The following is a 15,012-nucleotide window of genomic DNA, read 5'->3' on the forward strand; positions in this document are numbered from 1 at the left end:
GAATACTTACAGAAAAATTATATCCAACCGGTTGGTACTGTCGCGGAGGTTAATTCCGGTAATAATCAGTACGTTATACCCCACCACGGCGTAGTGCGCACAGATAAGAGTACTACCAAATTACGAGTAGTGCTAAATGCTAGTAATCCTACTACGTCAGGAAAGTCGTTAAATGACGTTTTATATACGGGCCCTAACCTGCAAAACGATTTATTTCAGATATTACTTAAATTTCGCTTGCACGCCATCGCGTTAAGTGCCGATATCCGTCAAATGTATTTGCGCATTTTAGTCGACAACGACGACAGGCGCTTCCAGCGTTTATTATATCGGTTTGATCCCAATGAGCCCATTACCGTGTTCGAAATGACACGTGTTCCCTTCGGGTTATGCTGTAGTCCTTATTTGGCAATACGCACAGTGCGTCGACTCGCCGAGGATGAACTTGAGCGCTTTCCCGCGGCTGCAGCTGTCGCTAAGGCGGACATTTATATGGACGACTTAGCCACTAGCTGTTCCTCAGTAGCTGAGGGCGTTGAACTCTCGAATCAGCTGATCGACTTGTTTGCGGCTGGAGGGTTCGACTTGGTCAAGTTTTCGAGTAACTCACCCGAGGTACTAGAGAGCATCCCGGTCTCGCATCGCGTCTCGGAGGCGGTCGAGTTCAGTCCGGAGAGTCAGCTCAAAATTCTAGGACTCCATTGGGTACCGGCCGATGACGTCTTCACGTTCAGTGTTAATACGGAGCCGCGCGTGTGCACCAAGCGCAATATTCTATCCACTATTGCTCGATTATGGGACTTGGTAGGATTGGTGGCGCCGGTTATACTGCTCGCTAAATTAATTTTAAAATCACTGTGGCAAGCCAATGTCGATTGGGATGAGACTCCACCCCCGAAGATTATGTCTTTATGGCAACAGTTTGAAGCCGAATTACCGTTTCTCGAGTCTGTTAGATTACCTCGGCACGTAGGTGTTAATGATGGTGCCATAGTATCCGTGCTAGGTTTTGCTGACGCCTCGGAAAATGCCTACGGAGGCGTAGTGTACTTACATGTCTATTTCCCGGATACGAATCGTACAGCAGTTAATCTAGTGTGCGCGAAATCCAAGGTGGCACCGTCTAAAACTGTCATTACCCTCGCTAGGATGGAGTTGTGTGCGAACGTCATATTGGCAAAATTAATGCGTGTAGTTATTGATACTTACTCTTCACGCTGTAAGATTGATAATATATTTGCGTTTACTGATAGTACCGTGGCGCTCGCGTGGATTCACTCGTCCCCCACGCGTTGGCATACTTTCGTGGCGAATAGAGTAGCACAAATTCACGACAAGTTAGATCCCTGTTGCTTTCATCACATACCGGGGAAAGATAACCCCGCTGATTGCCTGTCGAGAGGTTTAACCCCTGCGCAATTGGTCGTGCATCCATTGTGGTTCGCAGGGCCGCAGTTTTGTTATTTATCACTCGCTGAATGGCCGGTTCACCCCTTCGATCCCGCGTCTGTCGAAGAAGCACCTGAAATGAAACCTAATGTATTAGTCACTACCGCACCATTAGACTGTCACACGTCGCCTCGTGTCTTCGGCGAACTCGCAGCACGCGTCTCTTCATGGCCCAAGTTACTGCGGATTGTGGTGTATGTTCTCCGCTTCGTTAAGAAGTTGCCGAATAAGTTTGAAGTATCTCATTTAGAGCAAGCTGAATTGACAGTGTTAAGAGACCTTCAATCGGCACACTTTCGCAATGACATAGTTAGTGCTCAGTCGGGAGACAAAATGACACCTGCGCTTATGAAGCTTAATGCTTTCCTTGAAGATAGAGTATTGCGTGTCGGCGGGAGACTTACTAATGCGGATCTGAACTATAATAGTCAGCATCCAATAATGCTCCCTCGCAAAGATCGCATTGTTGATCTTATCATTGATCATTATCACCGGAAATACTTGCACGCTGGTCCCCAGTTGCTTATGTCTTTATTAAGGCAAAAATACTGGATTCTAGCTGCGCGAAATATAGTGCGTAAACGTGTGCAACAGTGTAATGTCTGTTTCAAAGTGAAACCGCGAAACGATCACCCCTTGATGGCAAGTTTGCCGGCCTGTAGGGTACAGGAAGCGAAAGCATTCTGTCACACCGGAGTGGATTACGCCGGACCATTGCAGGTTTTGCCGTTTCGTCGTCGTGGTGTGCGCAGCCAGAAGGCTTATATTTGCTTATTTATATGCCTTGTTGCTAAGGCAGTACATATTGAATTGTCTCCTGACCTGAGCACTGACTGCTTCATGAATGCGTTTAAACGTTTTTTGTCTCGCCGTGGCCCGGTCTCGGTAATGTATTCAGATTGTGGCACCAATTTTATTGGCGCGAAAACACACCTTAATGAAGTTTTTTCATTGCTCGAATCGGAGGAATATAAGGATAAATTTGCCAATGAGTTGCGCGAACATCGCATTGAATGGAAGTTTAATCCAGCGTCGGCACCTCACTTCGGAGGGCTATGGGAGAGTAATGTCAAAAGCGTTAAATCTCACTTAGCCAGAGTAGTTGGCAATCAGTTGCTTACCTTCGAGGAAATGACGACTTTACTCGTCCAAATCGAAGCGATTCTAAACTCTCGTCCTCTAACCGTGTTAAGTAGTGATCCTGCCGAACCGTTGGCTTTAACTCCATCACATTTTTTGGTAATGACTCCATTAAAGTCACTCCCGGTGGAAGACTTGTCAAATCAGAAGGTCACTCTGCTCCAAAGGAAACGTATAGTTGACTGTATGGTTCAATCCTTTTGGAAAAGGTGGAAGATTGAATATCTTAACACCTTACAAGTTCGTAATAAATGGTTGAAACCTGGAAAACCTATTCAAACGGGTACCGTAGTGCTTCTTAAGTCTGACAATAGTGCTCCGTTGGATTGGCCTCTAGGCGTTATTAAACAAACGTTTCCCGGAAAAGATGGCATAGTCAGAGTTGTGGATGTCCAGACTAAATCTGGAATCTATCGTCGACCAACTGTGAAGGTTTTTCCACTCCCTAATCAATAATTTTATACAGTCCGCTTAATTATTCTTAGAAGTAAATAAAATAATATTATCTTCATTAGTATCAATAAACTCTAATTATACATCTTTGATAAAAATAAAATAAATTTAACTAATATAAACTGTAAAGTAAACAATAGTTCAATACCTAACTTAAAACCCGTATTAAAGACAACAAGTTCATTTTATAAATTATGAATAAACAATAAAATAAATAATTGTTAAATTAGGACAAAATATAATTTAAATTAAACTACTTCAAATAGCTTAATAAGTAATAACTCACTAAAAAATAAACTTGCAAATTAGGTAATTTTGGGGGTTTTATTGAAGGACTTTGTCCTGTCAACCCGGGGGGCATGGTTTGGCCAAATATTATAAATTCCAAAGCTGTAAAAAGAAACAAAAAAATATAATGCTCTTAAATCTAGTTAATAGGCAGTGGCTATTCCCATCCCTTTCGCACGTATGTGCGCATCTATTACCTGTCTCGCTCCTTACCCCTTTCTCACCGGAAGGCCGGAAGCGAAGAAAACAAAACCAGTTGCTAATTGACCGCGTCCGCGCACGTTTCGAGTTCCCCAAAAATATCGGGAAAACTACATAATTTCAGTGAATAAAGAGCTACAGTGAAGTGATATTTGGTGTGTGGTGTTAGTGGAATAGGACTTCCACCTTTATTCCACGGGAGGCCTCCCCAATTTGGATTTTGTCGTATACACGAGGTGAGTCCTTTGAATCCTTTCCCCTTTCTGCCACTGCCTAATTATTTAGTAAAAATAAAACCAATTTCTATTAATAATTATACAAAACTCCAGCGCCTTAACACACTGAATTGTATTGTTTAGTATAACATAATAAATAAATACACATTATGTTAACGACGATGTCAATTGTCACTTGTGAAAGAAAATACGCGGTGTAGTGAGTAGGTTACACGGTTCATTTGAACAGGAAGGAAACTCCCTGAAACCATACATATATGTATAGTATGTAAGTGGAAAGATAATTTTAATAGCTCTAGCCCGAGCCGGATACGAAACGTTTCTTAGTAAAATATGTTTATAAATTCTCTATAATTATATTGAAAACAATTCTGATGAAGCAAAGAACCGCTTGACGTAATCTACAACAATATATTATGAATGCAATTTTACCTACTTACGCATTTTCGACTTATCTAAACTACGTAGTCTGCACAGCTGAGGTCTTTTAAGCAATTCAAATCTGAATTGAATATTCAAGGAAATTGTGCAAATGTCACTTGAGTGGTGTCTTCGGACCTTCGACACTAAAGTGGTTACAGTTAATCGGGTCACAGGTCCAGCAAATCTCGCAACGACCGACTCTGTCAACTATAACTTTATACATATAAAATAACACGATCTAGTGCAATATACAGCTTATAAAACTATAGAACGCTATCGAGTGATGACACAAGACGTTGTCGTAGTCTCACAAGGCACAGGTTACCTAACATAAAAGGCTTTATTGACCGGGCGCTTAATAAAACTGTTTGTTGTGCAATATAAAATGTTAACTGCACTCAGACTTATTTCCATTTTACTGACACAAATTACAGGGTAACAGTGCTCGCTAAGGGTAGTCGCATTAAGTTTTAAATGAGCGAAACGTGAGCGCTCTAAGACTGAGGTTAGCTGGAATGGCTCAGCAAAACTGGAAGGAGGTCGCACACGACGATCAGGCGATTCCCAGTACCGCGGGTGCATTATTGACCCACCCAGACGAATTCTCTTCATAGCAAATATAACATAATTGACTTACAACCAGAATAAAGCTTTTAAGCAATCACTAAGCGGCGAATCGCGTGACTAACTACCTGACGTGTAATTGATTTGGTACATAAATAAATTTATACGACTTTAATAATTTCCCACTGACAAACAACAACTACAAAGATTCTTACAAATAAAGTTTCGTTAAGTCCGCGAGAAGTACTAACAATTCTTTGTAGAACAACAAGTTAAGTATTAAACAGTATTATAGTAAAGTTTCTTGTTAGTAACTCTTTTCATTGTATTCATGGAAGGTTTCCAGTTCGCGGCAGTTCCTTACCAAATGGAATACTAATAGACATGTACATAATTCAATCACTTTTGTTGTTCTGTGACTTTGTACAAACTACATATAAATTACCTTAGAACAAAGTAGGTACGTTTTATGAATAATGACATGGTGAGATAAGTATTACACAATGTTACGAGACTCGGGAGCAAATTCGCCTGGCTTTCAAAAAAACTTAATTTAAAGTCATCTGCATTGTGATTTTCTGATATGATCGCAGCACGCAGAGGTATTTTGGAATATTATTAAAGGCGCATAAATTTCACGAGACAAAGCACAATTACAAGGTCTGTAAGAACACGTAACCGAAAGAAGTCGCCCGAGACACCAGATAAGGTAATTGTTTAATTTTGTTGCGCGAGCGTGGACGTTTAGCATGCTACGCCCGTGACAGACATGTCTGAAACGTCTGATGTACTGTCTGGTGAACATGCTTGATTATTTAAGATAAGCTTCGTCTGAAGAAGAACATTTGTATGCTGGTTGCTGCGTTTACACGATGATCCAATAATGGAATATTCTTGATCAAGAGTTTTTTGCCAATCAGTATTTTTTATCTCGTCTCGCCTATATCACATAGTTCTATTGTTCTCTTAAAGACAAGGTTTTTACAATTATACCGCGGGATGTATGGATTATTAAGGTAGATAATTTTAAGTTTTAAAAAATTTCACGGAAGTGAATCGCAATCGCAGGAAGATCGCATTTTGCATGCGACAGTGTCCGTGACGTTTAAATTGCGCCATCATAACAGTCAGATCTGGTATCTTTCGAGGATAATTGTTTATTGTAACGAACCGAAATAGACCGCTGCACATGGCCCCAGTACGCAATCTTCTATAAAAACTATGTGGTACTAAACATTCTCTAAAAAAAGTAGGTACATAGTGTCTGATTTGAGAATTCAAAATGTAAAACTACATTGAGAGTAATTGTTATAGCACAATTCTTTTCGTCGTTAAATACACTTCTCATCAAAAAAATCGAAACACTTCCGTTTTCATTGTTTCTGTCCGAATTTAACACAAAAAAGAATTCATACGATGAAAAAAAATACATAAATGTATAGCTGGCAGTTTGGCCATTACAGTAATAAGCGAAAATTCTAAATTCAAAATTAGAATTTCATTTGTTTATCTTATAAACGAAATGAATCACTGTTTTGAGACAAAAGTGTGTTTAGGGTTGGAGTACATTTAGCGTTTAAAAACTAAAAATTGGCGCCTATCCTTAAACTTTTTGTTTTTTATTTCAATACTGTGACTTTGGGACGTCTGAAAAAAGGTTTTTTTTCTAAAACGTATGGATACTTCGCCCACAGAAGCCGCCCAAGTTGTGGCATTGCTGGATTCTGGCCTTAGTCAGCGTGTTGTGGCTGCAAGACTGCATCTAAGCCTGTCATCTGTTCATAGAGTCTATAAACGTTATCGGGAGACTGGTTTGTTCACGCGCCGTTCAGGATCTGGCAGGAATCGGGTCACTTCTGAGCGAGATGATCGATTTATTGTAACAACTTCTTTAAGAAATCGACGCCTTAACGCTTTTCAACTGCAGCAGCGGCTTCGTGTTGTACGAAGGGTGGCTGTAAGTGACTCTACAATTAGAAGAAGGTTGAAGGATCGTGGACTGGTACCGCATAAGCCAGCAAATGGGCCGAAATTAACTGCAGACCATCGAAGAGCGCGCCTTAACTTTGCACGTGAGCACCTAAATCGGTCATACCTACAGTGGAGCAAAGTTCTCTTTTCTGATGAGTGTAAAATTATGCTGTATGGTAACGACGGAAGGAACAAGGTCTACAGAAGAGACGGAGAACGCTATGCACAATGCTGCATTAAAGAAAAGGTCAGCTATGGTGGCGGTTCGTGGACGGTTTGGGGAGGAATCAGCGCCGACGGTAAGACAGAGCTTGCTTTCGTGTCTGGGCCACACACGTCTGCCTGCACTAAACTGTCATCGGTACGTCGAAGAGTGTCTCGAGCCTCATGTGATGCCCTATGCACATTTGATTGGCAACGGCTTCATATTCATGCACGACAATGCTAGGGCTCACACCGCGGGCGTCGTACGAGATTATCTTAACGAAGTCGATATCTCTATTATGGAATGGCCAGCAAGAAGCCCGGACATGAATCCCATTGAACATCTGTGGGATGAATTAAAGAGACGAATTCGAGCAAGAGATCCTGCCCCAGAAACACTTAGCCAGCTGCAAGATGCAATCCAAGAGGAATGGGACAATATACCACAGCATGTGATCGTGACTCTCATCCGATCGATGAAGAACCGTATGGAAGCAGTAATTAGAGCTCGGGGAGGGAATACAAGTTATTAAATAAACGTTTTTTAGCTTTTTTTTTTTCATTTACGTGTGTTGTTTTATCCATTTCCTTTATACTCCATACGGAATAAAAATGACTCATTTAACAAAATACGAAACCTATGAAAAATTCATTTAAATTTAGAACATTAACATTAAGATTTGATAAGCTCATATTACTCACTATTAAACGACATTTAACATTTATTCCTAAATGTACACATTTTTCTGATAATCCTGACAAAACGTAAACTTGCAAGGTGTTTCGATTTTTTTGATGAGAAGTGTATAATACGCGAAGCAATTTTGCTCGTTGAAAATGAATCGTTTTGATTATTGCTCCAGAATTTTTTATTCATTCGCAATAAACGAAAACACTGTGCAAACTACCATAGTAAATGTAAGTAAAAAATATTTTATTCGACAATACAACCCGCGGTAACCGTTTCAGAATCATTCGCACAATTTCGTTCTTTTTCACAATTCATAGAAATTGGGCAGGATTCGGTACGTGCGAACAAGAATGGCGGACACAAATAACTTTTATAGGGCAATTTGCAACGAAGTTGTGTCATCAGAAAACCCCGTAAATCGGTGAGCGAAACGTAATGTTGGACGATTATGGCGGCCGGTGGACGTCTTACTGAAACAATAAAACCTAAATATGACAGCCCCTCTATTAATCACCATTAGGGGTAATTCTTACTTCAACTCGTCATTTGTTATCCAGTGGAAAGCGGACGAGATTCCATTTAGGAGAGAGATTACTCAACGTCAATCGCTACGGATACAACTGAGGCGAAACGATATAAACAACTTTTTCGAGTAATTTGTTATCGATATCTGTTTTGTTACAATGTTCATATTCAAAACTTCACACAATAGAATCGATAATATATATGTTCATTACTTTTTCAATAATAAACATCAATAATCTCGTAGTGATGTGCGTGATTGTTTCTTAAACATTTTTAGCAATACTATACACAGGATTTGATTGTCAAACTTTGATATTAAAATAGAGCCATCGTGCACGCGATAGTTTTGTCGGTATTAATTATGAATTCTCGCTATAAAATGTCAAAAGTCCGCGTAATATTTGCTGGGGAATGGGCCAATAAAAGTAATGATTGCGGACAGTGTGCCAACCAGTTTTTACGTTCGCAACTCTGTATAATTTACAGAATTGTACAATACATTGCGTGCTAAGTAATCTCGCAGGAGCCAGTTCATGTAATGAGTAGCTGAAAGCAGTTCTCGCTACCCTCGCTTTTAATCCTCATTCGTGTCAAAGTACAATTTCTTCACTAATAACCCTAGTGGCGTTATGAAGGCAATTTCTAATTTTAACCCTTTTAGCGATATATTAATAATATTATTATGCTGGCAACACAATTTGTGGGGCAAACCCAGATCGGGCCGAAATTAAAAGTTTATTCGAAGAACGTAATGTTTCCTGTAATAAAACCCTGTGTTATGGTAATTTTGGTCAATTTACTGCTCTTCTAAGGTAGCCGAGTTAAATTATTTTACACGACAGGGACATGAGGTAAAAAATACTTTTAAAATATAGACCTTGAGTGCAACTATCGTGGACCTAAGAGGTATTATGCGACTGACAACAGAAGGTCAGACGTTCACCGGTAATTTTCAACGATTTTATATTTAACATCCGCCTTTTAAAACTGGTAATAGGAAACAAGATCCACTAACATTATATCTTTATAAATTATTTATAAAAATATGACTCTTGACAACGATTAAGTGGTCGGGCCTACATCAAAAACCTTTGAAGGTCAGAGCAATTCGGTTCTAGGCTTAACATTATTCACAATCACAGTAAATTCAAGTGCTTATGAATAAAAAATAAGCTGGTGATACCAGTAATTCAAAGCGTACCAAATAACCGAAAACACGAACAAGAGCTTTGTTTAATTCCTGAATTATTTGTGTATGTATGACGTCCAAATAATTCGCCGACCAAATTAGTGCTGGGCCATGTTTAATGGACATTGTGATTTAGGGTAGTAAATAGACTATTTAAAGTTCAACGAACTATTTATATAATGATTAATATATTTTTTTCAATATGGGTTGTTCTTGAAATAAATATTACGGATCTGTATCACCATAATTTTGATTCGTCGGTTTGTTGAAAATGATAACTCTCAATTTTTCAATCACTGGATAGATTTAATCTACGTACATCGTAAAGATATAAACTTGGCGTGCATAATGGGGCAGTATCCTATATCAAAGTTAAATTATGAAATTCTCATTACCAAATGTAATTTGAAATTTCTGAGTTTTGAATTTTTGACGAACTTTTATTCTATTTATAAACTTATTTATGAATTTTATTCAGAAACGTACGTAAAAAACGAAAAACGTAATAAGTCCGACATTTTACGACGTCACAGTGTGCTTTTTCATACAAATTCCCACTGACATACTAGGTATACGAGGTCATTGCAAATTCTATAGTAATTACGTGTTTTGAGATTGAGTAAAAAGTAACTTTGTAAAGTAAGATTTGACTAGTTGGAAACAAGCCTATCAGCCATCAGATATTTACGTAAATATAAGATAAGGGTGAGTGTGAGAGCCAGTAACCGACCACACCGGCGCCGCTGGTTTATCACCCAACTTGAGCTATACGGGTGCGCTGGCCTGGAAACTTGAATACTCTTCCCACGCGCCCTACATAACAATCTTCATAGATTCATTGCCTCGCCGAATGACCCCATTGATTTGTTACTTTGTCTCGCACAGGGATGAACTTCATACAATATAATATACATATAACAATAATTACTGTTGCTAAGTAATTGCTTTTATGTTGTGTTTATGTGTAATAAAACGTTTTATATTGTATTTTACATACTAGTACGGTCACGAGTCCTAATATGTAAACACTGAACCCATGTCACATTACCTTTTTTGACAAATTAAACCGTAAGTCACATTAAATGTCAAATATGATAGTGCGACAGGGATCTAAAGTGGGTATATGACATTGCTCATGACTGTACATATTACAATAAATAGAATAAACTTATGATGTGTGATGCTGGTGCAAGTGGTATAGTTGGAAGAGAAAGGCCTAGGCGCACATACCACAGTCGGATCAAGGATGTATTAAAGGAAAGCCAGGTCAAGAGTACTCTAAACCTGCGACCATACATGTAGTCTGATGAGAGTGGAAGGAGCGTGGTGTGTCAGGATGATAATGAATGCAATTCCATGGTCTTCGAATGGAGTAGTGATTTTATGTATGTATGGTCACGAGTATTAATATGTATACACTTTGAAACCATGTCACAATACCTTTTTTGACAAATTAAACCGTAAGTCTCATTAAATGTCAAATATGATAGTGCGACAGGGTTCTAAAGTGGGTACATGACATTGCTCATGACTGTATGTATGTAGATATAAACTAACAACCCTCATACCTAATCACGCTGGGTACCACCACAAGTAATCAGAAAACAACTTTAAGTCCGAGTATGGATATATGATGAACAGTAAACAGTGGGTTGGTCCATAATACAATAATGATATATCATGTGAGAAAGGACACTATTCTTCTGATAGGCTTTACGACATACCCGGGAAAATCATGCCTTTATCATAGTATATCACCTACTTTATATGGCCGTAGGTAGTAAAAGATTCTCCCTTACTTATTTTTCTATTACCATCTGTACAGAAAGAATCAATGTAATAGAAAAAACAACTTCCGGACTCATAGTATGTGATTATAAATTTCCAACAATGGGATATTATGAGAAAAATAATAGCTCGATTCAACAAATGCAATAACAAAAAGTAGCCGCGGCGTAAAGGTTGATGTTTGTGGTTTCGTGTGAGTAATGAGCTATTAAAAAAGTAAGTAATGACCATATACGCCACATGTACGTTCTGCGTGTAGTGTGGTGGTGTTATAAGCACAGGCTTCTACGTCTGCGAGCCACAATTCAACTACAGCTTCAACAAAGAAAATGTTTTCGTAATTTCTCCGGTAACTTACATAATATCTTATTCTATATATAAACTCAATCCGTCTCTAACTTGCAAGGCAAATAAAAATCCAAAGCTGAAATCCAGTTACAAGTTTCTTATGATAATACTTCGTCTATCATGTAATTCCACAACTCGCGCCGTGAATCCGAGTTATTTATATGAAAAGCGAAAGTTTCACACACTGTTTTACGGGTTCACTTCGGTTAAGCTTGGGCCCTATTTTAATTTCGGCTCGTTGTTTCCTTTGAATTAAGAACGTTCTAATGTTTGAATTTAAATGTGATCACGACTGGTACGGAAAACAATTTATGCTTTTAAGTTCTGCGAACAAGTCGGCGTAGTCGTGAACTACGGCTTCAACTTTTATAGCCTTAAGAAATTAAAAGCGTGAGATTATTTCCGCTGATATCATTATAACGAGCTGACTTTTATTAGAAGAACGATAAGTTATGACGTGCCTTTATGCATGAACTGGGTGTGTATGCGTCACTACTCATTATGTTACCTAAGTACTAGGAGGCGGTCTGGACCGGAATCGACACTAGGCGAGCGCTCTCAAGTAAAGAAGTAAACTGTAGGTTAACCACACAGTTATACTGGTGACAGTATTATTCTAATATGGGCTTAAGTATTTCGGTCTACATCATCTCCTTAGGATTACCCCTTTTTTACAGAATCTGTTTACCTAACCTGAAGATTTGACAGTTCCGATTTTTTACAAAAGCGACTGCCTGTCTGACCTTCCAACCCGAAGGGAAAACCAAATGTACTATTATACAATTTTCGGGTATGTTATTTTCGGTCTAAATACCTACTAATTGATACTTTCACCCCCTCCTGTTGATTGAGGGGAGGCCTGTGCCCAGCAGTGGGACGTATATAGGCAGTTTATGTAATACTTTCAAATAAGTGAATATCACGTGAATAACTACCTAAGCCGCCACGTCAAGCCGTTGGTCCCGGTTACTATTTACTGATGTAAGTGAATAATCGTTATATGAACCATGTCAGGGGCCTTTGGCGGCTCAATCATAACCCTGACACCAGGGTTGATGAGGCTGGTATTCCACCTTACAACTCACACAACTAGAAGTAGACTAAGCCGAGGTGACGAATCAGAAATAAAGTCCCTTTGTGTAGCAGCTGGCTTAAGTGTAATAGTATAATATTTCCGCTTTTCTGCGGTCGTTCAAATAGTGTGCCTTCACGACCAGAAACACCAGCTATCAGGCAGCATTCATTACCTGTCTTGAACACCGGCTCAATTAGGAAACAAGTCTCATTTGCGTCGTCGGGTCGAGGCCGCGCGCAATCGACAACGCTCAAAGGCCAATTACAAAGAAAACGCTATCTAACGCGAAATTCGCGTGACGTCAATTTAATAACACATGACCACCATGGCCTGAATGTTAATTAAGAAAATTGCTGGAAATTACACGTTCTTCGACCATAAAATATAATTCTTACCCTGTAACACATAAAGTTGATAAAACAACATTTTACGCAAAATTTGATGTTTACGACACATATCTTTCCCTGTATATTCATCGAAAAGCCTTGTAATAAAAATAATTGCAACGTAACTATGTTGCAAGCTGTATCATATTCAATATTCTCTTGTTATTCAATAGGCTATTCTCTTGCTGAGGCGCAAGTTACTGCCAATGCTAAATTTTAATCACCAATATTGTAAACCGATTTGGACAAAACATACACTTAACAGTCTTGCAGTCAGAACACATCATTCAGTGCAGTTTCAGTGTCCAGTCTACGTTGACACATGTTGAAACTCATTGCAAAACATCTTAAAGGTCACAATCAGAGTTTTGTGTGTCAATCTAGAGTGGTAGGGCTTTGTTTTGTTTTTGCACATGTCACACCTGTTTGGATTAATGTGTGAACATTTACAATAGAGTGGCATTCAACATTGTTACTGATGAGAACTTCACATCACTGAATGAAGATCCAATGTTGCATCTAGTTAGTTAGTTATTTGTGTATCCTGAGGCTTCTAGTTGTTCCCATAATAAATATAAGGAGCAAAGATAATATTACCTATGAAAAAAATATGATTTACAATAAAAGTAAATTGTATGCAGAAAATGAACACAATCTTCAAGTAAAGATGAGGAATGACATGATAATAATAACATTCCAGTATAATATTTATTGTTTACAGTCGTGAAACAATTATTAAGCATTATGAGTATTTCAGTGAACTTGCAACATTACAGTTTCATGAAGTTAAAATGTATTTAAATTGTGTATTGTTAAGAAAGTTAAGATGTATGCTTAATATTATTGGGTGTTTGATAGCCTTTGACATATTATTTATCTTAGTAAATAATAAGTGTATTGACCACCTACTGTACTTTTTTTAAATATTATAGGATATTTGTGAATATTTCTCTTGTTTTTTTCATTTATATTTTTTTTTAATATTGTAGGCACGACAAGTATTACAATAGTAATACAATAGGCCAGTCAACATATACTTGGTTTTAAACTTTTTGACCACAGTTCTAATAAGATTCAAACTAGATTTGTCTGCAGTTTATTGTGATGCCAACATGACATTATTTTTTCAATTTGGACGGGGAAGCAACAGAGTATTATGCGTAGGTGGAAAGACTGGTACAAGTTAGTATTACTTCCTAGATATCAAGAGCAAACAACTTTCGCCGCGGCTGCGCCGAGGGGCACCGGGCGGCGCGGTGGCACGCGGGCGCAGCGCGCGCACCCGCGCACACCTAGCAACCAGGCTACCTTAACGCTAACCACTACAAACAGGCTACTTCACATTACGCAAGTCTCGAAACACAACCCGACCGCTACACACCTAACCACCTACGACACAAAATAAGTGCTCCACGTAACTGAAACATTGTACATTCATACCCTCTTTACATCAACCAATCAACAAGAATAAAAAGAGGAAATACTCACCGATATGTTTATCGCTCCAAATCCCAAACAATATAAAAAACTGTCACTCACAGGTTAGAACACAAAACACAGACTATTCACCTCTTGACATCTGACATGGTACAAAGATATCGAAATATCACAAGTATGTTTCACCATAAAAACGTCGGGGTAAAGCGTTGGCATAAAAACAATAAGATATAACAAAAGTTGTGCAAAACGATCGCAAAATAACGATACAAAACGTAAACAGCTGCCTACTTTGACAGAACCATCGAAACTGACACTTGACGCTGCCAACCGCAAAACAACTTTCGCTTTTCGCGTAGTGCCAACATTACGAAATCATAGAAATCCTTTTGGAAGGTTCGGATACACGCACACTATCTGCACACGTTCGTTACTGAAAGCAGGCGTACTGTATATAATTGATGAGTGATGATTTCTCCGTCCTAGTCTACTCCATATTTCGTGCTATTATTATTATAACCCGTTTTGCTGATAGTATTGAATGTGGGTGCAAAAAGGATTTTAATACACATCAGTTTTATTTTAAACAAACTAAACTGCATGCTCGCCTCTATAGTGTATAGGAAAGTGTACTGTTGGCTTTT

At 38.7% G+C, this 15,012-nt stretch overlaps 1 protein-coding gene across 1 annotated transcript in view; it reads right to left on the bottom strand.

The window, feature by feature from the left end:
- Positions 1-14,684, bottom strand: part of LOC126370649 (furin-like protease 2) — a 244,445-nt gene extending 229,761 nt beyond the window's left edge. Inside the window, exon 1 of the mRNA XM_050015609.1 lies at positions 14,420-14,684. The gene's annotated coding sequence lies outside the window, so the exon portion shown is untranslated. The remainder of the gene's footprint in view (positions 1-14,419) is intronic.
- Between the last annotated feature and the right edge of the window lie 328 nt (positions 14,685-15,012).

The sequence above is a fragment of the Pectinophora gossypiella genome, chromosome 11, assembly GCF_024362695.1.
Source record: "Pectinophora gossypiella chromosome 11, ilPecGoss1.1, whole genome shotgun sequence".
Taxonomy (NCBI): domain Eukaryota; kingdom Metazoa; phylum Arthropoda; class Insecta; order Lepidoptera; family Gelechiidae; genus Pectinophora; species Pectinophora gossypiella.